We start from the raw sequence: 23,700 nt of genomic DNA, 5'->3' as shown, positions 1-23,700 counted from the left end.
GGATTTTTCCAAACCTACAGACAGGAATACCTTATTAAGGGTGGAAAGTCATCATCCTCCAACAACCAAGAGAGGGCTGCCATATTCTCAATTTTTGGGAGTAAAGTGGATTAGGAGTGATGAATGTCTGTTAGAGTCCAGCCTTGGTGATATGACAAACAGATTTAGAGAAGGTAGACATTATCAGCCCACTGTTAATGCTGCTAGATCTGTAGTGAAACATGCTACTAGGAGAAATACTCTTTCACAGTCTATTAGAAAGAAAAAAGAAAAACTCCATTGGATCTACCATTTGAACATGGTTCAACAAGAAATTCAAGATGCTACAAGAACTCTATGGCCTATTATCAAAAATGATAAAGAACTAAAGGGTCTTAGGTATATGGATATTATGCCCTGTTATAATAGAGGGAAAAATACAGGGCATCCAGAAAGTATTCACAGTGCTTCACTTTTTCCACACTTTGATATGTTACAGCTATGTAAGGCTATGGGAAATACATATGTGTGCAAGACGCATATCACAACTTAGGTACTCTTCCATGGGTAGCAGTTCTGGGACATTCACAACTGTTTGTTAATTTAGCATACTATAGTGTAGTGGGCATTTAGGTTAAGTATTTATTTTTGCAATGCAGTTTGTATAAAGTTCCAGAATGCCTTTTTACCAATTTGCAAACAACTGCTGCAGGCAAGGCCAGAGGCAATGTCCAGGATACTTGTGCATTGCACTTTTGCAGCATTAGTGATGTGACTAATATGCATATTCAGCACAAAACTTTGCAGTGTGATGCATGGTGTGGATTAATTGCAACATTTGTGCCATGCCAAATAGGGCTACTTGGCACATTTTGAGGATATGTGTGTATGGGAAGGGGGAAAGAGCAACATCCATACTAAAGAGAGAGAAGGAGAGAGAGAGAGAGAGAGAGAGAGAGAGAGAGAGAGAGAGAGGAGATCCCAGCATTTGTGGAAGTCAACTTCTAGTGACAATCAAGTGGGCATGTTAATGAGCTTCTGAGAGCAAGTCATGGCCAGATTAAGGGGGGGAACACAGGACATACTGTACCCCGGGCTCCACTTTGTCAGGGGGTTCCCCAGCCAGAGGACATTGAAATAACTTTCCCTCTTAAGAAGCAGCAGAACCAGCAGCCAGTTTTCTGACCACAAGAGAGATAGGAGTGTGGAGAAAGCTGTGACAAAGGGATCCCAGCTTTTCCTCCCCGCCTGGGTATCTGAGTCCTGTGTAAACTGTTATGCAACTAAAACATTTGAGTCTACAGATACAGACACACAGAGAGTCCTCCTGAGTCCTGTCCCAGTGTGTAAGTAGTACAGAGGCTGCTGCTATTCTTGCATGTGACAAGAGAAATTATTTTATTTTCCTATGTGTATTTTAAGATTAAGTAGTCTTTGTTCCACTACAAGAAAAGTTTATATAATAGTTGTCTTTCAATTAGGTGGAGCTATAAACAGTATCCAGGCTTGTTAAAATATTAGTTTAAAACAAATGTACACCATTGGTTTAAATTTAATATACACAATCAATACCTCCCACCATGACTCATTACAGGAGGGACAAAATGCTCTCTACCTGGTCTACTTTCTTAGTTAATGATTGCAATCACCTGTGTTCTTATCAATAAAATAGTTCAACACAGGTGACGCCAATCATATATTAAGTGGGAAGTCCAGGTAGAGAGCATTTTGTCCTTCCTGGAATGGGACATGTTGAGAGGTATGCACAATCTAATATACACCCCCTACCTTCCACCAGCCCCCCCCCCCATTTTAAGTGCCCTGTCCACCCCCAAGGCGTCAATTGGCCATGGAGCAAGGCACTTTAAGAAAGAGACTTTGCAAGTGATCACAGATGAAAAAGAAAGTTGTGGATCTGCACCAGCTTGAAAAAATAGAATTATGAGTAAATGAGAAAATATATGCAAAGACCAAAATACTGACTATTATTGTAAATCATAAATAGTACTAGGTTTTGGTGGTGCTCCCATGGATTTAAATAGTACTAGGTTTTGGTGGTGCTCCCATGGATTTTGTAGTTAACCTACAGGAAGAGACAAGAGAAAGACAAAATAACCTTGTGTGGAAGCACTCTTATATTGAAAATGATAAAGGATAGATGATGAAGGGAAGGACCCGTTTGAGTCCTTCCACTAGGATGATTTATTAAAACTTAACTTTTAATGTTATACTATAAAAAGAGTCACTCTAGGTGAACAAAAAAGTGGTAATAAAAATCTTGATTGCCGTTATACCAAATATGGTTCAAGATATGGCAGGTGAAAATATTGAAGTTATTATTGGATATTTGTTTGGAAATCACAATATCCACATGGTCACAGAAAGGGTCGGAATGTATGATAAGCTTGGAATAGAATAAAAGTGGTATGAAAATATCCTGAGAAAAAATGGCCCACAGCACCTAGTATTCCCTGGAGGTCTCCCATCCACGTACTGACCAGGCCATACCTGCTTAGCTTCCAAGATCGGACGTGATCGGGCGCATTCAGGATAGTATGGCCGTGGGCTGATTAGATCAGGAAATACTTGTGCTTTCTGTACTGATTAGGAAAAGGGCTCTTGTAACAAGCTTATCCTGATCAGGTTGAGAAACTAATTAATGAGAGTGCAGAGAATGAGAAAAAAATATTATTATTGTATTGTGTGAAAATCTCCTGAAAAAATGGCCCACAGCACCTAGTATTCCCTGGAGGTCTCCCATCCACGTACTGACCAGGCCATACCTGCTTAGCTTCCAAGATCGGACGTGATCGGGCGCATTCAGTATAGTATGGCCGTGGGCCGATTGATTCAGGAAATGAGAGAAAAACACTTCTAATTTCTGTACTAAAAGGGGACAGGGCTTGTAAGGCCCAGTCACAATTGTCCAGATGGGAGAGTGTGGGGAGGGGGAGGGGGGGGGGGGAGGGGGGGTTTGTTTCTACTGATGCAAAAAAAATTATTATATATATATAAAAAAAGAATAAATAAATACAAAAAAATGAGTTATATCAATGAGTAACACCTAATTTGCTGTTTAACTAGTGCGCTGTTAAACAGGAGGATGGACCCATACTAAAGTTGTCAGAAAGAAAATCCATAAAAGTATCAATATGGGTGATCCTACAACATAGTAGCCTATTGAATGAATATGCAGATTTGCAGCTGAGATGAAAATAGCAATCTGATATATTCTCCTGCTATAAATAGCCCAAAGTATGCTGCATAGGTTGGATGGGAATAGCAACAGTGTTGTATCCCAATATCGTACATATAAGTTTGCAATACAGTTCCTGGATAATCCTGAAACAAAAATGATCTATTGATTAAACATGAACATTTGCAGCTGAGATGAGTATGGCATTCTTGGTATATTCTCCTGCTGTAAATAGCCCGTAGTATGCTGCATAAGTTAGATGGAAGTGACAAAAAATTATTATTATTATATCCCAATGTTGTGAATAAAAGCTTTCAATACAATTCCTAATTGTCCATTAATTAGGTTCATTCCTAAATATAATTGCGGAGCAGGCACTGAGGTTGTCGGACCCACTGTACGGGTCAGTGGCGCTATGGCTGACCAGACAAAATGTGTAAAGTTACCACTTCCAATGATGTGAATGTCCCAGCGGCCGGTAGCTGTAACCTTGTGTTGAGATCGTGACCATGCTCCGTGTTCTGTGACCGCGCGGCCGCCCGTTCCGTAGAGGGCGATGCCGCGATGACGTCACTGGATGGGCGTCACATTCCGACGTACGTTTCACCTGTGAGCTAGACTTGTTCACGGATGCCCCGTGTTCTCTCTCACCTAGTCTTCATATAAATAGGATGCGCTAGCCAATCGTGGATTTGGGAATTGATTGTAATTATGTGTTGAAGCTCAGCTTGATAGGAGCTATTATAAACTTGATTGAGAAGGATGATGAAAGAACATTGCACATTAAAACATGGATTAAGTATTTAAATGAGTGTGCGGAAGTCTTGGTAATAAAAACGGACCTATCAAAGCTGATAGCCCCTTAGTACCAAGTGTTAAACCGAAAATTATATGTGTAAATCATTGAATGATATAAAAGAATCATGATCTCGGAAATTAATGAAATGTTATTTTTGTGCTTGATTGCGCTTATGATGAAAGGTGGGGAAGGGTCTTTGACAGGAAGTTAAATTGAAATAAATTAAATAAAAGTGGAACGAATGATTGTGGGTTGTGGGGAATGTCAATTAATGACCTTTGGAGTGGATTGAGTGGGAAATAATTGTGATTTGGAGTGAAAAGAGGACCTGTGCATGCTATTATTAATGTGAGAAGAAAAGTGCCAATGAGCAGGGAAAATGTGATTATGTCTGGTGACTGATACATACCTCTGAGGAGCTGCGAGGCTGAGTGATGTTAAGTGAAAGCGTGATTGTGGACCTATCTGAGTGAGAGGGTAAAGAAAGGAAAGGAATGAAAAGGGTTGGGTTAAGTGGGGATGGAGGGATTGGTTAAGGGGATTGGTGAGAACAGAAATAAAATAAGAATTTACTCACCGGTAATTCTATTTCTCGTAGTCCGTAGTGGATGCTGGGAACTCCGTAAGGACCATGGGGAATAGCGGGCTCCGAAGGAGGCTGGGCACTCTAGAAAGATTTATGACTACCTGGTGTGCACTGGCTCCTCCCACTATGACCCTCCTCCAAGCCTCAGTTAGGACACTGTGCCCGGACGAGCTGACATAAAAAGGAAGGATTTTGAATCCCGGGTAAGATTCATACCAGCCACACCAATCACACCGTACAACTCGTGATACTATATCCAGTTTGACAGTATGAAAACAACTGAGCCTCTCAACAGATGGCTCAACAATAAACCTTTAGTTAGCAATAACTATTTACAAGTATTGCAGACAATCCGCACTTGGGATGGGCGCCCAGCATCCACTACGGACTACGAGAAATAGAATTACCGGTGAGTAAATTCTTATTTTCTCTGACGTCCTAGTGGATGCTGGGAACTCCGTAAGGACCATGGGGATTATACCAAAGCTCCCAAACGGGCGGGAGAGTGCGGATGACTCTGCAGCACCGAATGAGAGAACTCCAGGTCCTCCTCAGCCAGGGTATCAAATTTGTAGAATTTTGCAAACGTGTTTGCCCCTGACCAAGTAGCTGCTCGGCAAAGTTGTAAAGCCGAGACCCCTCGGGCAGCCGCCCAAGATGAGCCCACCTTCCTTGTGGAATGGGCATTTACAGATTTTGGCTGTGGCAGGCCTGCCACAGAATGTGCAAGCTGAATTGTACTACAAATCCAGCGAGCAATAGTCTGCTTAGAAGCAGGAGCACCCAGCTTGTTGGGTGCATACAGGATAAACAGCGAGTCAGATTTTCTGACTCCAGCCGTCCTGGAAACATATATTTTCAGGGCCCTGACAACGTCTAGCAACTTGGAGTCCTCCAAATCCCTAGTAGCCGCAGGTACCACAATAGGCTGGTTCAGGTGAAACGCTGACACCACCTTAGGGAGAAACTGGGGACGAGTCCTCAATTCTGCCCTATCCATATGGAAAATCAGATAAGGGCTTTTACATGATAAAGCCGCCAATTCTGACACTCGCCTGGCTGAAGCCAAGGCCAATAACATGACCACTTTCCACGTGAAATATTTTAGATCCACGGTTTTTAGTGGCTCAAACCAATGTGATTTTAAGAAACTCAACACCACGTTGAGATCCCAAGGTGCCACAGGAGGCACAAACGGGGGCTGAATATGCAGCACTCCTTTCACAAATGTCTGAACTTCAGGTACTGAAGCTAGTTCTTTTTGAAAGAAAATCGACAGAGCCGAGATCTGTACTTTAATGGAGCCTAGTTTTAGGCCCATATCCACTCCTGCTTGCAGGAAATGCAGAAATCGACCTAGTTGAAATTCCTCTGTTGGGGCCTTTTTGGCCTCGCACCATGCAACATATTTCCGCCATATGCAGTGATAATGATTTGCCGTAACATCTTTCCTGGCTTTAATAAGCGTAGGAATGACTTATTCCGGAATACCCTTTTCCTTCAGGATCCGGCGTTCAACCGCCATGCCGTCAAACGCAGCCGCGGTAAGTCTTGGAACAGACAGGGCCCCTGCTGTAGCAGGTCCTGTCTGAGCGGCAGAGGCCACGGGTCCTCTGAGATCATCTCTTGAAGTTCCGGGTACCACGCTCGTCTTGGCCAATCCGGAACCACGAGAATTGTGTTTACTCCTCGCTTTCTTATTATTCTCAATACCTTTGGTATGAGAGGCAGAGGAGGGAACACATAAACCGACTGGTACACCCACGGTGTCACTAGAGCGTCCACAGCTATCGCCTGAGGGTCCCTTGACCTGGCGCAATATCTTTTTAACTTTTTGTTGAGGCGGGACGCCATCATGTCCACCTGTGGTTTTTCCCAATGGTTTTGTAGGAGCAGGGATTTTGCTTGACTTAGGGCATTGTAAATGGCCCTTAGTTCCAGAATATTTATGTGAAGGGAAGTCTCCAGACTCGACCATAGTCCTTGGAAGTTTCTTCCCCGTGTGACTGCCCCCCAGCCTCGAAGGCTGGCATCCGTGGTCACCAGGACCCAGTCCTGTATGCCGAACCTGCGGCCCTCTAGAAGATGGGCACTCTGCAGCCACCACAGTAGAGACACCCTGGTTCTTGGAGACAGGGTTATTAAGCGATGCATCTGAAGATGCGATCCGGACCATTTGTCCAATAGGTCCCACTGAAAGATTCTGGCATGGAACCTACCGAAGGGAATTGCTTCGTAAGAAGCTACCATCTTTCCCAGGACCCGCGTGCAGTGATGCACCGATACCTGTTTTGGTTTCAGGAGGTCTCTGACTAGAGATGACAACTCCCTGGCTTTCTCCTCCGGGAGAAACACTTTTTCTGGACTGTATCCAGAATCATACCCAGGAACAGTAGCCGTGTCGTCGGAACCAGCTGTGACTTTGGGATATTCAGAATCCAGCCGTGCTGGTGCAGCACTTCCTGAGATAGTGCTACTCCCACCAACAACTGTTCCTTGGATCTCGCCTTTATTAGGAGATCGTCCAAGTACGGGATAATTAAAACTCCCTTTTTTCGAAGGAGTATCATCATTTCCACCATAACCTTGGTAAATACCCTTGGTGCCGTGGACAGTCCAAACGGCAGCATCTGGAATTGGTAATGGCAATCCTGTACCACAAATCTGAGGTACTCCTGGTGAGGATGGTAAATGGGGACATGCAAGTAAGCATCCTTGATGTCCAGGGATACCATGTAATCCCCCTCGTCCAGGCTTGCAATAACCGCCCTGAGCGATTCCATCTTGAACTTGAATTTTTTTATGTATGTGTTCAAGGATTTCAAATTTAAAATGGGTCTCACCGAACCGTCCGGTTTCGGCACCACAAATAGTGTGGAATAGTAACCCTGGCCTTGTTGAAGTAGGGGTACCTTGATTATCACCTGCTGGGAATACAGCTTGTGAATTGCCGCTAGCACCGCCTCCCTGTCTGAGGGAGCAATCAGCAAGGCAGATTTTAGGAACCGGTGGGGTGGAGACGCCTCGAATTCCAGTTTGTACCCCTGAGATACTATTTGAAGGATCCAGGGATCCACCTGTGAGCGAGCCCACTGATCGCTGAAATTCTTGATGCGCCCCCCCCACCGTACCTGGCTCCGCCTGTGGAGCCCCACCGTCATGCGGCGGACTTGGAAGAAGAAGCGGGGGAGGACTTTTGCTCCTGGGAACCTGCTGTTTGTTGCAGCCTTTTTCCCCTACCTCTGCCTCTGGACAGAAAAGACCCGCCTTTTCCACGCTTGTTTTTCTGGGTCCGAAAGGACTGAACCTGATAAAACGGCGCCTTCTTAGGCTGTGAGGTGACATGGGGTAAAAATGCTGACTTCCCAGACGTTGCTGTGGAAACTAGGTCCGAGAGACCATCCCCAAATAATTCCTCACCCTTATAAGGCAAAACTTCCATGTGCCTTTTAGAATCTGCATCTCCTGTCCACTGGCGAGTCCATAAGCCTCTCCTAGCAGAAATGGACAATGCACTTACTTTAGATGCCAGCCGGCAGATTTCCCTCTGTGCATCTCTCATATATAAGACTGAGTCTTTGATATGGTCTATGGTTAGCAGGATCGTGTCTCTGTCTAGTGTGTCAATATTTTCTGACAGTTTATCTGACAACGCGGCGGCAGCACTGCACATCCATGCTGACGCAATAGCTGGTCTAAGTATAATGCCTGAGTGTGTATATACAGACTTCAGGATCGCCTCCTGCTTTCTATCAGCAGGTTCCTTGAGGGCGGCCGTATCCGGAGACGGTAGTGCCACCTTTTTAGACAGACGTGTGAGCACTTTATCCACCCTAGGAGGTATTTCCCAACGTGACCTATCCTCTGGCGGGAAAGGGAACGCCATTAGTACCTTCTTAGGAATTACCAATTTTTTATCAGGGAAAGCCCACGCTTCTTCACACACTTCATTTAATTCATCTGATGGGGGAAAAACCACGGGTAGTTTTTTCTCCCCAAACATAATACCCTTTTTAGTGGTACCTGTAGTTATATCAGAAATGTGTAACACCTCTTTCATTGCCTCAATCATGCAGTGAATGGCCTTAGTGGGCATCAGGTTAGACTCATCGTCGTCGACACTGGTGTCAGTATCAGTGTCGACATCTGGGTCTGCGGTCTGAGGTAGCAGGCGTTTCAGAGCCCCTGATGACCTTTGAGACGCCTGGACAGGCACGAGCTGAGAAGTCGGCTGTCCCACATTTGGCATGTCGTCAAATTTCTTATGTAAGGAGTCTATACGTGCACTCATTTCTTTCCATAAGCTCAACCACTCAGGTGTCTGCCCCGCAGGGGGTGACATCCCTTCTAAAGGCATCTGCTCCGTCTCCACATCATTATCCTCATCAAACATGTCGACACAGCCGTATCGACACACCGCACACACACAGGGAATGCTCCAACAGAGGACAGGACCCACAAAAGCCCTTTGGGTGGACAGAGTGAGAGTATGCCAGCACACACCAGAGCGCTATATAATGCAGGGACTAACTGAGTTATGTCCCCTATAGCTGCTTTTTCTATATAAATGTATACTGCGCCTAAATTTAGTGCCCCCCCTCTCTTTTTTACCCTTTTCTGTAGTGTAGACTGCAGGGGAGAGCCAGGGAGCTTCCTTCCAGCGGAGCTGTGAGGGAAAAATGGCGCCAGTGTGCTGAATGAGATAGCTCCGCCCCTTTTCCGCTGACTATTCTCCTGCATTTTCCTATATTCTGGCAGGGGTATTTTCCACATATATAGCCTCTGGGGCTATATATTGTGGTATTTTTGCCAGCCAAGGTGTTATTATTGCTTCTCAGGGCGCCCCCCCCAGCGCCCTGCACCCTCAGTGACCGGAGTGTGAAGTGTGTGTGAGGAGCAATGGCGCACAGCTGCAGTGCTGTGCGCTACCTTGGTGAAGACTGATGTTTTCTGCCGCCGATTTTCCGGACCTCTTCTTGCTTCTGGCTCTGTAAGGGGGACGGCGGCGCGGCTCCGGGACCGAACACCAAGGCTGGGCCTGCGGTCGATCACTCTGGAGCTAATGGTGTCCAGTAGCCTAAGAAGCCCAAGCTGGCTGCAAGCAGGCAGGTTCGCTTCTTCTCCCCTTAGTCCCTCGCTGCAGTGAGCCTGTTGCCAGCAGGTCTCACTGAAAATAAAAAACCTAATTTCTATACTTTCTTTCTAAAGGCTCAGGAGAGCCCCTAGTGTGCATCCAACCTCGGCCGGGCACAAAATCTAACTGAGGCTTGGAGGAGGGTCATAGTGGGAGGAGCCAGTGCACACCAGGTAGTCATAAATCTTTCTAGAGTGCCCAGCCTCCTTCGGAGCCCGCTATTCCCCATGGTCCTTACGGAGTTCCCAGCATCCACTAGGACGTCAGAGAAAAGGGGGAAATAGAGGAGGAGAGAAAGAGGGAAGAAAGGAAAGAGTTGATGGTGGAAAATGATGACATAAATGAATGTGTAAAGATGCATAGAATGATGGGTGAAACAACCAAGGTAAAAATGCCTGCAGACTAATATAAGGTGTTAGTGAAAATGTGAAACCTTCTATGGTGTTGTAGGATGTGAATGGAAGATAGGTGATCTTGGATGGTGTGTGAAGGCTGTGTGAATAGCTCAGGAGATAATGTCGGAAAACTGAGGTGTTGGACTACGAATGTGTGTAAATGAAATTATGACAGAGAAAAGAATTGATGGTGAAATGTAGGAAAAAATGTGGTCATGGGGTGAATTCATGGTGAGTAAAAGCTGCCCTTGCTTGCTTGGATTAAAGGAAAACACTATAATTAATGTATTCGTTGAGACCCTTTGGCATGAGGGTGTCCAATCGGAATATCCTCTCTGATTCTTTCTTTTGTAGAGCTTCATTAATGTCCCCTCCTCTCAGTCCCAATTTTACATGTTCAAGACAGAAAACGCTGAGGTCTTCAATTCTACTGTTGTGATGATGAAGAAAATGTCTGGCAACAGTGGTAAGCTTCCTAAACCTGGCTGTATCCGACCTTGCATTACGTACATTTCCTATGTGCTCTAAAGTTCTCACTTTGAGCATACGAGATGTCATGCCCACATATTTGAGTTTACATGGGCATGTGATGCAATAGATCACATTTACTGTTTTACAGTTAAAGTAATCGTCAATTTTGATCAATTGGTTGAATTTGTCTGTTATATTTGTATGATTCTTAACATGTGGACAAGCTCTGCTTTCACCACATGGGTAACTGCCCTTTGGGGTCGTTTTGGGCTTTAATGGATGTGAAAAATGGCTCCTGACCAGTTTGTCTTTTAAATTGGGTGCTCTTCGCCAACTCATACTGACATTGTCTCCAATATGTTTGGCCAGATCTTCATCCATTTTCAAAATATGCCAATGGGATTGTAGTATTTTTCTGGCATCTTTCCAATTCCTGCAAAAGTCACCTATAAATCTCAGTGTGAATTTGTCATCCTTGGACTTTCTTTCTTGAAATACCAGAGAGTCGCGTGGCACTCTCTTAACTTCTGATCTGGCTTTTTTAATTAAGCGATTGCTATAACCCCTTTCTTTTAGTCTCTCAGTTAGTTCGAAGCTTTTAGATTTGAAAGTAGAATTAGCTGAGCAGTTGCGTTTCAATCTAAGAAATTCTCTTTTGGGGATGTTCCTGATAGTTGGAGGAAAATGTCCACTGGATGAATGTAGGAGACTGTTGGTGGAAGTTTCCTTTCTAAAAATCTCCGTTGTAATGTTATTCTCTGGATCCTGATATATCCTGTGATCTAAGAAAGGAATGCTGACTTTGCTACTGACGTGAGTGACTTTGTGAGTGACGTGAGTGAATTTGAGATTGATGTTGTTATTGTTCAAATATGAAATGTATTGGTCCAATTTTTGTTGTGTGCCATCCCAATTCAGGAAGATGTCATCTATGAAGCGTATCCAGATGACAATGTGGTTGGTATATTCATCTTGATTATTGTGAAACACTATTTCCCGCTCCCACTATCCCAAAAAGAGATTTGCATAGGTGGGGGTGCATGCTGCCCCCATGGCGGTCCCCCTAATTTGGATGTGAAATCGGTTATTGAATAAAAAATAATTATGATTCAATACAAAGTGAAGTAGTTCCAATAAGAATTTGTGGAAGTCATCTAGCCCTTCCTTTGGTAGAAAGTACTTGACAGCATTTATACCTAGGTCATGTTTAATGGAGGTATACAGTGATTCAACGTCAAGACCTACCAATAGGTGGGATTCCTCCAGATGTATACCCTGAATTTTTTTCAGGGCATCGGTTGTGTCTTTGATGTAAGAAGGAAGACTCAGAACATGTTGTCTTAGGTGGACATCTAGGAAGCAGCTAGCTTTTTCTAATAGACCCCCATTACCTGAAATTATGGGTCGGCCAGGTGGGTTTTCCAGATTTTTGTGTATCTTTGGCAGTAAATATAGGGTTGGAGTTCTATGGTGTGGTGTATTCAGGTAATCCCATTCAACTTTTGAGATTGTTCCAAGTTGTAAATGTCTATTTATAATTTTGTTATATAGAGTTTGAAAATTGGATGTTGGATCAAATAATGTGGTCTTATAACAGGTGGCATCTTTTAGTTGTCTATTGGCCTCCTTAAGATATAGTGTTGTTGGCCAGATCACTATATTGCCACCTTTGTCCGACATTTTGATTTGGACATCATCCCATTTTTTAATCTCCTTAAGCGCATCCTTTTGGTTCCTTGATAGATTGCCTACAGTTCTCTGTGTTTGCTGTTGTCGATAAAGTGTATCAAAGTCACGAGAGACTAGTTTGAGAAAGACTTTAACCTCAGGGCATGTATTGTCCTGGGGATAGAAAGTAAACCGGTTTTTGCATATTGGCCTTGTTGTTGACAGAGTTTGTTCTTCAGATAATTCCTCCAGATTTCTCAAAGCTTCCTGTTCTTGTAGTGACAAATCTTGTGATTCACTGGTAAGTATGGATTGTCCCTTATCACTCTTGCTGAAATATTTTTTCAATAGGAGTTTGCGACCAAAGAGTCTAAGGTGGGTTTCCCATTTGAAACGATTGAAGTTAGTGGTGGGTGAGAAGGAAAGACCCTTCTCCAGAACACTGGTTTGATCATTTGTTAAGTTATGAGTGGATAAGTTGATTATTTTCAAGCTTGAGGTGGTAGATTCCTTTATTTCCTCCTTCTGGATGGATATCGATGGGGTTGGGGAGATCCCCATCTTTCTCTTGTGGTTCTTCCTCCTGCCCCGCCTTGTTTTGGTTTTGCGGGGTGGCCTCAGGTTTGCCCCTGTTTTCCTCTAAAAAAGAGGTAGTGGAGTCTTAGATCTCTCCTTCATTGGTAGGGTTCTCTCAGATCAATGTTTGAGGAACTGTTATCTTCAGTGTCTGATGGTTCAATTTCAGAGGAAGATGGAGTGTATTCTTGTCTTGTCTGTTCTCTCCTGCGTGCTGGGTTAGTCCATTTGAAGATATGTCCCGAAGTGAAATCCCGTTTGTCTCTTGAAAATTTGTTTTTCTTCCGATCTATAATACCATCTTCATAGGATTCCAAATCTTTCTTAATTTTACCAAAGCAGGTCTGGAAGGTGGAGTTTTTCTCCCACTGTTCCAATTTAAGTCCTAATCTATCCACTTCTTTGGTGCATTCTTCTAGGACTAAGTGATTGTGCTTGATCAGCACACTCATTAATTCCTGAGAACATTTCAGTAGGCACGTCTCCCATTCTCTTTTTAAATTGTCAGTAGAAAGTTCAAAAGAAAGAAACAACTTAGGTCGTAAACCCCTTGGAGTAATCTTTTGTTTGAGGTAGTGTTCTAAACTTGTCACATCCCAATCAACTATAATTCGACGTTGGAGGACTCTCTTTAGATGAAACAAATCATCCTCCCAATTGTTGTCAGGAGCCGACTCTGTTAGTTGGATGGGGAAGATAGTGTCCAAATCTTCTATTGGTCTTTTATTTAATAACTCTGTTTTCAAACTGAAATTGCTCATTGCAATGTTTGTACGGAATTAATGAAAAGTACAAAATCAATATAAAGTACTAAATTATAATCATATAGTGAATTATTATGAAGAGAGAAGAAGGAGAGAGAAACACAGGGAAAAAAGATAATTATCAGTGACGTTTATAATGGTGGCTGTTTAGAGCCTGACAGCTGTGCTAGATCCAAGAGCTGAGGACAGCCTCAGTACCAAGGTCAATTGTGAAAAAGAAAGTTGTGGATCTGCACCAGCTTGAAAAAATAGAATTATGAGTAAATGAGAAAATATATGCAAAGACCAAAATACTGACTATTATTGTAAATCATAAATAGTACTAGGTTTTGGTGGTGCTCCCATGGATTTTGTAGTTAACCTACAGGAAGAGACAAGAGAAAGACAAAATAACCTTGTGTGGAAGCATTCTTATATTGAAAATGATAAAGGATAGATGATGAAGGGAAGGACCCGTTTGAGTCCTTCCACTAGGATGATTTATTAAAACTTAACTTTTAATGTTATACTATAAAAAGAGTCACTCTAGGTGAACAAAAAAGTGGTAATAAAAATCTTGATTGCCGTTATACCAAATATGGTTCAAGATATGGCAGGTAAAAATATTGAAGTTATTATTGGATATTTGTTTGGAAATCACAATATCCACATGGTCACAGAAAGGGTCGGAATGTATGATAAGCTTGGAATAGAATAAAAGTGGTATGAAAATCTCCTGAGAAAAAATGGCCCACAGCACCTAGTATTCCCTGGAGGTCTCCCATCCACATACTGACCAGGCCATACCTGCTTAGCTTCCAAGATCGGATGTGATCGGGCGCATTCAGGATAGTATGGCCATGGGCTGATTAGATCAGGAAATACTTGTGCTTTCTGTACTGATTAGGAAAAGGGCTTGTGTAACAAGCTTATCCTGATCAGGTTGAGAAACTAATTAATGAGAGTGCAGAGAATGAGAAAAAATTATTATTATTGTTTTGTGTGAAAATCTCCTGAAAAAATGACCAACAGCACCTAGTATTCCCCTGGAGGTCTCCCATCCACGTACTGACCAGGCCATACCTGCTTAGATTCCAAGATCGGACGTGATCGGGCGCATTCAGGATAGTATGGCCGTGGGCTGATTGATTCAGGAAATGAGAGAAAAACACTTCTAATTTCTGTACTAAAAGGGGACAGGGCTTGTAATGCCCAGTCACAAGTGTCCAGATGGGAGAGTGTGGGGAGGGGGAGGGGGGGAAGGGGGGGTTTGTTTCTACTGATGCAAAAAAAATTATTATATATAAAAAGGATGACAAATTCAAACTGAGATTTATAGGTGACTTTTGCAGGAATTGGAAAGATGCCAGAAAAATACTACAATCCCATTGGCATATTTTGAAAATGGATGAAGATCTGGCCAATCCTATTGGAGACAATGTCAGTATGAGTTGGCGAAGAGCACCCAATTTAAAAGACAAACTGGTCAGGATCCATTTTTCACATCCATTAAAGCCCAAAACGACCCCAAAGGGCAGTTACCCATGTGGTGAATGCAGAGCTTGTCCACATGTTAAAAATCATACAAATATAACAGACAAATTCAACCAATTGATCAAGATTGACGATTACTTTAACTGTAAAACAGTAAATGTGATCTATTGCATCACATGCCCATGTAAACTCAAATATGTGGGCATGACATCTCGTATGCTCAAAGTGAGAACTTTAGAGCACATAGGAAATGTACGTAATGCAAGGTCGGATACAGCCAGGTTTAGGAAGCTTACCACTGTTGCCAGACATTTTCTTCATCATCACAACAGTAGAATTGAAGACCTCAGCGTTTTCTGTCTTGAACATGTAAAATTGGGACTGAGAGGAGGGGACATTAATGAAGCTCTACAAAAGAAAGAATCAGAGTGGATCTTCCGATTGGACACCCTCATGCCAAAGGGTCTCAACGAATACATTAACTATAGTGTTTTCCTTTAATCCAAGCAAGCAAGGGCAGCTTTTACTCACCATGAATTCACCCCATGACCACATTTTTTCCTACATTTCACCATCAATTCTTTTCTCCGTCATAATTTCATTCACACACATTCGTAGTCCAACACTTCAGTTTTCCGACATTATCTCCTCAGCTATTCACACAGCCTTCACACACCATCCAAGATCACCTATCTTCCATTCACATCCTACAACACCATAGAAGGTTTCACATTTTCACTAACACCTTATATTAGTCTGCAGGCATTTTTACCTTGGTTGTTTCACCTATCACTATATGCATCTTTACACATTCATTTATGTCATCATTTTCCACCATCAACTCTTTCCTTTCTTCCCTCTTTCTCTCCTCCTCTCTTTTCCCCTTTTATTTCTGTTCTCACCAATCCCCTTACCCAATCCCTCCATCCCCACTTAACCCAACCCTTTTCCTTCCTTTCCTTTCTTTACCCGCTCACTCAGACAGGTCCACAATCACGCTTTCACTTAACATCACTCAGCCTCGCAGCTCCTCAGAAGTATGTATCAGTCACCAGACATAATCACATTTTCCCTGCTCATCGGCACTTTTCTTCTCACATTAATAATAGCATGCACAGGTCCTCTTTTCACTCCAAATCACAATTATTTCACACTCAATCCACTCCAAAGATCATTAATTGACATTCCCCACAACCCACAATCATTCGTTCCACTTTTATTTAACTTATTTCAATTTAACTTCCTGTCAAAGACCCTTCCCTACCTTTCATCATAAGCGCAATCAAGCACAAACATAACATTTCATTAATTTCCGAGATCATGATTCTTTTATATCATTCAATGATTTACACATATAATTTTCGGTTTAACACTTGGTACTAAGGGGCTATCAGCTTTGATAGGTCTGTTTTTATTATCAAGACTTCCGCACCCTCATTTAAATACTTAATCCATGTTTTAATGTGCAATGTTCTTTCATCATCCTTCTCAATCAAGTTTATAATAGCTCCTATCAAGCTGAGCTTCAACACATAATTACAATCAATTCCCAAATCCACGATTGGCTAGCGCATCCTATTTATATGGAGACTAGGTGAGAGAGAACATAGGGCTTCCATGAACAAGTCTAGCTCACAGGTGAAACGTACGTCGGAATCTGATGCCCATCCAGTGACGGCATTGCGGCATCGCCCTCTACGGAACGGGCGGCCGCGCGGTCACAGAACACGGAGCATGGTCACGATCTCAACACAAGGTTACAGCTACCGGCCGCTGGGACATTCACATCATTGGAAGTGGTAACTTTACACATTTTGTCTGGTCAGCCATAGCGCCACTGACCCGTACAGTGGGTCCGACAACCTCAGTGCCTGCTCCGCAATTATATTTAGGAATGAACCTAATTAATGGACAATTAGGAATTGTATTGAAAGCTTTTATTCACAACATTGGGACATAATAATAATAATTTTTTGTCACTTCCATCTAACTTATGCAGCATACTACGGGCTATTTACAGCAGGAGAATATACCAAGAATGCCATACTCATCTCAGCTGCAAATGTTCATGTTTAATCAATAGATCATTTTGTTGCAGGATTATCCAGGAACTGTATTGCAAGCTTATATGTACAATATTGGGATACAACACTGTTGCTATTCCCATCCAACCTATGCAGCATACTATGGGCTATTTATAGCAGGAGATTATATCAGATTGCTATTTTCATCTCAGCTGCAAATCTGCATATTCATTCAATAGGCTGCTGAGTGCCTGGGACTTGTAGTGCAAAAGACAGATGCAGTATTCAAGCAAATAGTTCCTGTGTCCCAATATCTGTTTTACCAAGTTGTTAGAGGGGAAGCTACAGTGCATCTGGAAAGTATTCACAGTGCTTCATTTTTTCCACATTTTGTTATGTTACAGCCTTATTCCCAAATGGAATAAAGTTATTTTCCCCCTCAAAACTCTACACACAAGACCCTATAATGACAATGTGAAAAAAAGTTTTTTTTGTAAGATTTTTGAAAATTTCTTAAAAATAAAAAACTAAGAAATCACATGTACATAAGTATTCACTGCCTTTGCTCAATACTTTGTTGATGCACATTTGGCAGCAATTACAGCATCAAGTCTTTTTGAATATGATACCACAAGCTTGGCACACCTATTTTTGGCAGTTTCACCCATTCCTCTTTGCAGCACCTCTCAAGCTCCATCAGGTTGGAAGGGAAGCATCAGTGCCAGCCAATTTCAGATCTCTCCAGAGATGTTCAATCGGATTCAAGTCTGGGCTTTGGCTGGGCCACTCAAGGACATTCACAGAGTTGTCCTGAAGCCACTCCTTTGATATCTTGGCTGTGTGCTTTGGGTCGTTGTCCTGCTGAATGATGAACCATTGCCACATTCTGAGGTCAAGAATGCTCTGGAGCAGGTTTTCATACAGGATGTCTCTGTACATTGCTGCATTTATCTTTCCTTCTATCCTGACGAGTCTCCCAGTTCCTGCCACTGAAAAACATCCCCATAGCATGATGCTGCCACCACCATGCTTTACTGTAGAGATGGTATTGGTCTGTTGATGAGCGGTGCCTGGTTTCCTCCATACCCTGGCATTCATGCCAAAGAGTTCAATCTTTGTCTCATCAGAGCAGAGAATTTTGATTCTCATGGTCTGAGAGTTTTTCAGGTGCATTTTGGCAAACTCCAGGAGGGCTGCCATGTGCTTTTTACTAAGGAGTGTCTTTTGTCTGGCCACTCTACCATACAGGCCTGATTGGTGGATGGTTGCAGAGATGGGTTGTCCTTCTGGAAGGTTCTCATCTCTCCACAGAGGAATGCTGTAGCTCTGATAGAGTGACCACCGGGTTCTTGTTCACCTCCCTGACTAGGGAACTTCACCCCTGATCACTCAGTTTAGATGGCCAGCCAGATCTAGAAAGTGTCCTGGTGGTTCTGAATTTCTTCCATTTATGGATGATGGAGGCCACTGTGTTCATTGGGACCTTCAAAGCTGCAGATATTTTGCTGTACCCTTCCTCAGATTTGTGCCTCGAGACAATCTGGTCTCTGAGGTCTACAGACAATTCCTTTGACTTCATGCTTGGTTTGTGCTCACACATGCACTGTCAAGTGTGGGACCTTATATAGACAGGTGTGTGCCTTTCCAAATCATGTCCAATCAACTGAATTTAACACAGGTGGACTCCAATTAAGCTGTACATCTCAAGGATGATCAGTAGAAGCAGGATGCACCTCAGCTCAATTTTGAGCTTCATGGCAAAGGCTTTGAATACTTAGCAAAAATCTAAAAAAAAATATTTTTTCATGTTATCATTATTGGGTATTATGTGTAGAATTTGGGATACACTGTATATGTAACTGGACATTAGATTCTGACATTACTGAACATAAGCCTAAGGATGATAGGATTAAAAAACAGTCCAGGCTGCTATAAGTGTGTAGGCTGTACTACATGTCCGCAAATGATAGTTACCAAAAACATTTTTATCCTCATAATGGAAAACATATTAGGCATGTTCTATCATGCAATAGCTCATGAAGTCCTTTGTAGGCTTGATATGCTGGCTGTTGGGATCCTGGTGCTCACCATACCAATGCCAGAATCCCAAGAGCTGGCTTACTGACAACTATTCTCCCTTTTGGGGTGTCCACAACACCCCTGGAGGGAGAATAAATAGTGCGGTGCACTTAGCTAGACAGCGTGGCATGTGCAGCGAGCCCGTAAGGGGCTCTTTTGTGCTCACCCTGCTGCCTGCATGCTGGAAGTCGGGATGCCCACATCAACTACAGTCTGAAGGATGTAACTGCTTCACCAGGCCAGTCACCACCAGCTGCTTCATCACAGGCTGCACCAATCACGATGCCTTATTATTTTGGGGCCCCATGGCTCCCCATATATTCAGGAGATACCAAATCAACGGGCACAAGTCTTTTTAAACAATTTAAAGTCAAATATAGATCTATGTTCAGGCTGTACCCACTGAACGAGGACCAAAAAGTGGATGTCATCTTTGGACAGCTAACAGGCGCAGCACTGAGGGAAGTAAGATCCTGGTCTGACGAGCGAACGACAGCTGACATCATCTTGAACAAGTTGGCCAGTATCTTCAACTTACAGACAATTGCAGAGTTAAAGGGTCATCTGTATGCATAGAAGAAACAACCACATGAGTCCTTACAGGAGTTCGCACTGGGACTACAAGAGGCCATGCGGGCAATATAGTCCAGAGGTCTAAGAGAGGCTGAGGAAGTGGATGAGACCATGATAAACTTGCTTATAGAAGGAGATAGAGGGGAAGCAACAAGAGAGCAGTTGTGTATGTGGAGGCGTCAAAACCCTGTGTGCACCTTCTCGGAGTATAAGGAGGCCGTGATGGACATTTTAGGCCTCAATCAAAATACAGATGTCGAGTATGGAACTGTGTCGGGGCCACTCAAGAGTGGAGTGCACAGAGATTCTTAATTAAGTCCGATGGTGGAACCCTTTGTTTCCAGAGAAACTGCCATGCAACAGTCACAAGTTGGGCAAGACCAAGTGGGGGCCCTCACCAGTGTCGTCCACGAGATGATGAAAGCGTTAAAAGAAATATGGCTGGAACAGGCTGAAACTAAACACAAGGGATGGTGCCGGGATCAAGGTGGAAAAGGACAACAGTTGTGGGATGTGCCACGGGAATCGGGGTAACACCCCATGGACCAACTTGATGTCCAAGGAAGACGTATATGCAGATGGTGCAAACAGAGTGGGCACATCGAGAGGCAGTATCCCAATGAGTCTTTAAATTACCCGACCCCGAGGCAAAGTACCGACCCTCGGGAGGAGATGCATCAGTAGGTCCATCAAAGCCGGGGTGGTGACTTCAATATGTCGGAGAGTGTCCCCACCTCAAAATTCACGGAGTGGAGGTAGCTGCTCTACTGGACACAGACTCACAGGTGACTGTGATGATCCAACATGCAGAGTTTCAGAGACACTGGGATGAATCTGAGATAGTCAGCCCACCGAATACCTTGTTGAACCTATTAGCCAGTAATGGACAAGAAATCAAGATCTGCGGATATTGGTAGGCTGACCTTACTATCGGCATGGCTAACATGGAGCGGCAAGGGTGTCTGGTCACCACTAGGTACAATTAATATTTACCTTCGGTTATCTTAGGGATGAACGTGTTGAAGAACTGTCTGGATGCCTTGGTGGAGGCACTTAAACTGGAAATGCAGTCTGCGACCCCAATGGAACAGTCAGGTTGCTTGAGGGCAAAAGAGATTCACCAACATGAGAGGAGAAGTTGGAAAGTTGAGAATCACCAATCACCAACATGTAATCCTGCGACCAAATTCGAAACACGTAGTTTGGTGCAAAACCCAGATCAGCCCTGCGGGGCAAGATTATGAGGCAATTCTGGAACCCTGTGACTTCGATGGACAGCAACCATTCACAGTGGCACAACTGCTGGCTAAAGTGACATGTGGGAGAGTACCTGTCCAGATATTTAACCCACATAGCTATCCAGTCCGTTTTTTTCAACACTTTTCGGTGGCTAGAGTAATTCTGGTAGACTTTCAAGACATCCTTGGTGAGGCTCTACCCAAGATTCCCTAGGGAGTAGTGGCTGGACAGACCAGTATGACCACTGGTGAGGCTCCATGGTGGAGATCGGCGCCCCAGATACTTCAGAGAGTCAGTGTGAGGGCATACTTGAGGTTGTGTGCAGGAATGTCGAAGCCTTTAGTCAGCACCCATCAGACTTCGGGAAGGCTAATGGAGTCCAACACCACATCCATCTCTACTGGAACTACTCTGCCAGTTAAAGAGAGACACAGGCGTCTACCACCGGCCATGTACCAATCGGTGAGAAATATGATACATGAGATGAAGGAAGCTGGTGTGATACGTGAGAGCCACAGTCCATGGATAACACCGTTAGTGATTGTGCAGAAAAAAAGATGGTAACTTCAGATTCTGCATTGACTACCGAAAACTGAATGTAGTGATGCACAAAGATGCTTATCCATAGATAGAAGAATCATTAACAGCACTAAAGACAGCTCAGTACTTCTCAACTCTTGACCTGACGAGTGGATACTGGCAGATTCCAATGGCCCCAGTAGACAGGGAAAAGACCGCATTCACCACCCCCATGGGTCTGTTCGAGTTTGACAGCATGCCATTTGGGCTCTGCAATGTTCCTGCCACCTTCCAATGAGTTATGGAACATTGTTTGGGGCACAAGAACTTTGAGATGGTCCTGTTGTATCTTGACGACATCATCATATTCTTGAAGTCCTATGACGAGCACTTAAAACATATGGAGGAAGTCTTTATCCAAGTGCCATCTTCTGAAACCAAGTGTGCAATATTTGGGCCACATAGTTAGCTCTGACGGGGTGTAGCCTGATCCGGAAAAGATATGGGTGGTACAGGACAGGCCTGTACCCAGGACAGTGAAAGACATCTGCAGCTTTCTTGGCTTTGTGGGATATTATCGACACTGTACAACATTTTGCCAATTTGTCAACACCACTTCATGAGTTACTACGAGGCAAGTTAGGTCAAAAGAGGTGGAGTACTGCCCTGGTCGCGTGAGCAGATAAGCAGCAAAATGCTTTTGAATGGTTGAAGATGGCACTAATGGAGGCCCTACTTCTTGCATATCTGGACTATGAGAAGCCTTTGCAGGTATATACGGATGCCAGCCACCGGGGATTGGGAGCTGTCCTCTCCCAAATACAAGACGGATATGGAGAGTCATAGCGTATGCCAGCCGAGGTCTAAGGAAGACCGAAAGAATCAGCAAAAACTACTATACTGTGTCTTACCGGAGTTACAAGTCCAATGGAAATGCTGATGCCTTGTCTCGCCTCCCAACCAGCGATGTTGCAGAATGTGAAAGGGATTGGTCTGAAGACATTGAGAACCCTGTGTTCAAGCTTACCATGAAGAGAAAGACAGTAGTTACTTCAGATGCTGTTACCGCCACTGCAAACCTCACACCTGATGATGCTCCAATGGACAATCTTGAGTTTGACTGGAAGAAAGTGCAGGAAGCGAGTCCTGTATTATAATATTTAATGTGCCTCATTCACAGCAAGAGTCATCTTACCAAGTCCCAGAGAGCCGCTGCTGATCCTAAACTGATCAAACTATTGTGCCACTGAGACCGAATAAGCCTCCGACAGGGACTTGTCCACACCAGCCTTGATCTCGGCACCCACCAGCCCATCTCACAAAATGTCGTACCTAGACAGCAAGCTGATATGTTGCTTAATGCCTATCACAATCAGTCGGGGCACTTTGGGACCCAGAAGATGGAGGCAGTAATCTGACAGAGATTCTTTTGGAGGAAGTGGGTCTTGAGCAAATGTGTGCTAAGAACTTCAATTATACTCCATGTTAATTGTGATGGTTTATTTAAATTATTTTTACTATCCGTGTTCTTAGTGCTAAAAGTGTGTATCTGCATCTCAAAATGCAGATGCACACTTTTAGCACTAAGAACACGGATAGTAAAAATAATTTAAATAAACCCTCACAATTAACATGGAGTATAATTGAAGTTCTTAGCACACATTTGCTCAAGACCCACTTCTTCACCAAACCCAGCCAAATCTCATCATAACCCTCTGTTCTACGCTCTCTATGTACCCCATCTGTGTCACCCCTGTCTGTCTACCCCTCCCCTTTAGAATGTAAGCACTCACAAGCAGGGCCCTCTTCCCTCATGTGCTTATCCTTTCTTACTTTAATAATCTTCAACTGCACCACATCCAGCAGTCTTCTGCCACCTGATACTTATTCCAGTGACATCTGCTGATGTAACTATGTTTATTTACCCTGTACTTGTCCTATACTGTCATCAACTGTAAGTTGCTGTTTTCCTGTTTGACTATTTGTTTATGTATTCTGTAATTGGGTGCTGCGGAACCCTTGTGGCGCCATATAAATAAAGGATAATAATAATAATAATTTGCGCAAATATGCGGGCCCATGTACCGCGGCCAGGTGACTTCATCACATGGGTCCCTAACATTCCTAATACTATCACATTCTATAAATGTATTCAGGACTTACCTATATATAGGGCCTTATTAATGTGTGATATGAAATGCAGGAACCCAGCTAATTAAAACACC

The 23,700-nt window shown here is 43.5% G+C and overlaps 1 long non-coding RNA gene and 4 pseudogenes across 1 annotated transcript in view; all 5 read right to left on the bottom strand.

Moving 5' to 3' along the window:
• LOC134935481 (uncharacterized) overlaps positions 1–23,700 on the bottom strand; it is a 256,413-nt gene that overhangs the window by 55,638 nt on the left and 177,075 nt on the right. The window lies entirely within an intron of this gene.
• Positions 2,429–2,546, bottom strand: LOC134937753 (5S ribosomal RNA; annotated as a pseudogene).
• LOC134938561 (5S ribosomal RNA) lies at positions 2,704–2,821 on the bottom strand (annotated as a pseudogene).
• Positions 14,296–14,413, bottom strand: LOC134938585 (5S ribosomal RNA; annotated as a pseudogene).
• Positions 14,571–14,689, bottom strand: LOC134937542 (5S ribosomal RNA; annotated as a pseudogene).

The sequence above is a fragment of the Pseudophryne corroboree genome, chromosome 6, assembly GCF_028390025.1.
Source record: "Pseudophryne corroboree isolate aPseCor3 chromosome 6, aPseCor3.hap2, whole genome shotgun sequence".
Lineage (NCBI taxonomy): Eukaryota > Metazoa > Chordata > Amphibia > Anura > Myobatrachidae > Pseudophryne > Pseudophryne corroboree.
Note: the sequence above shows the minus strand (reverse complement) of the source record. Positions and strands in the feature narration are given on the sequence as shown.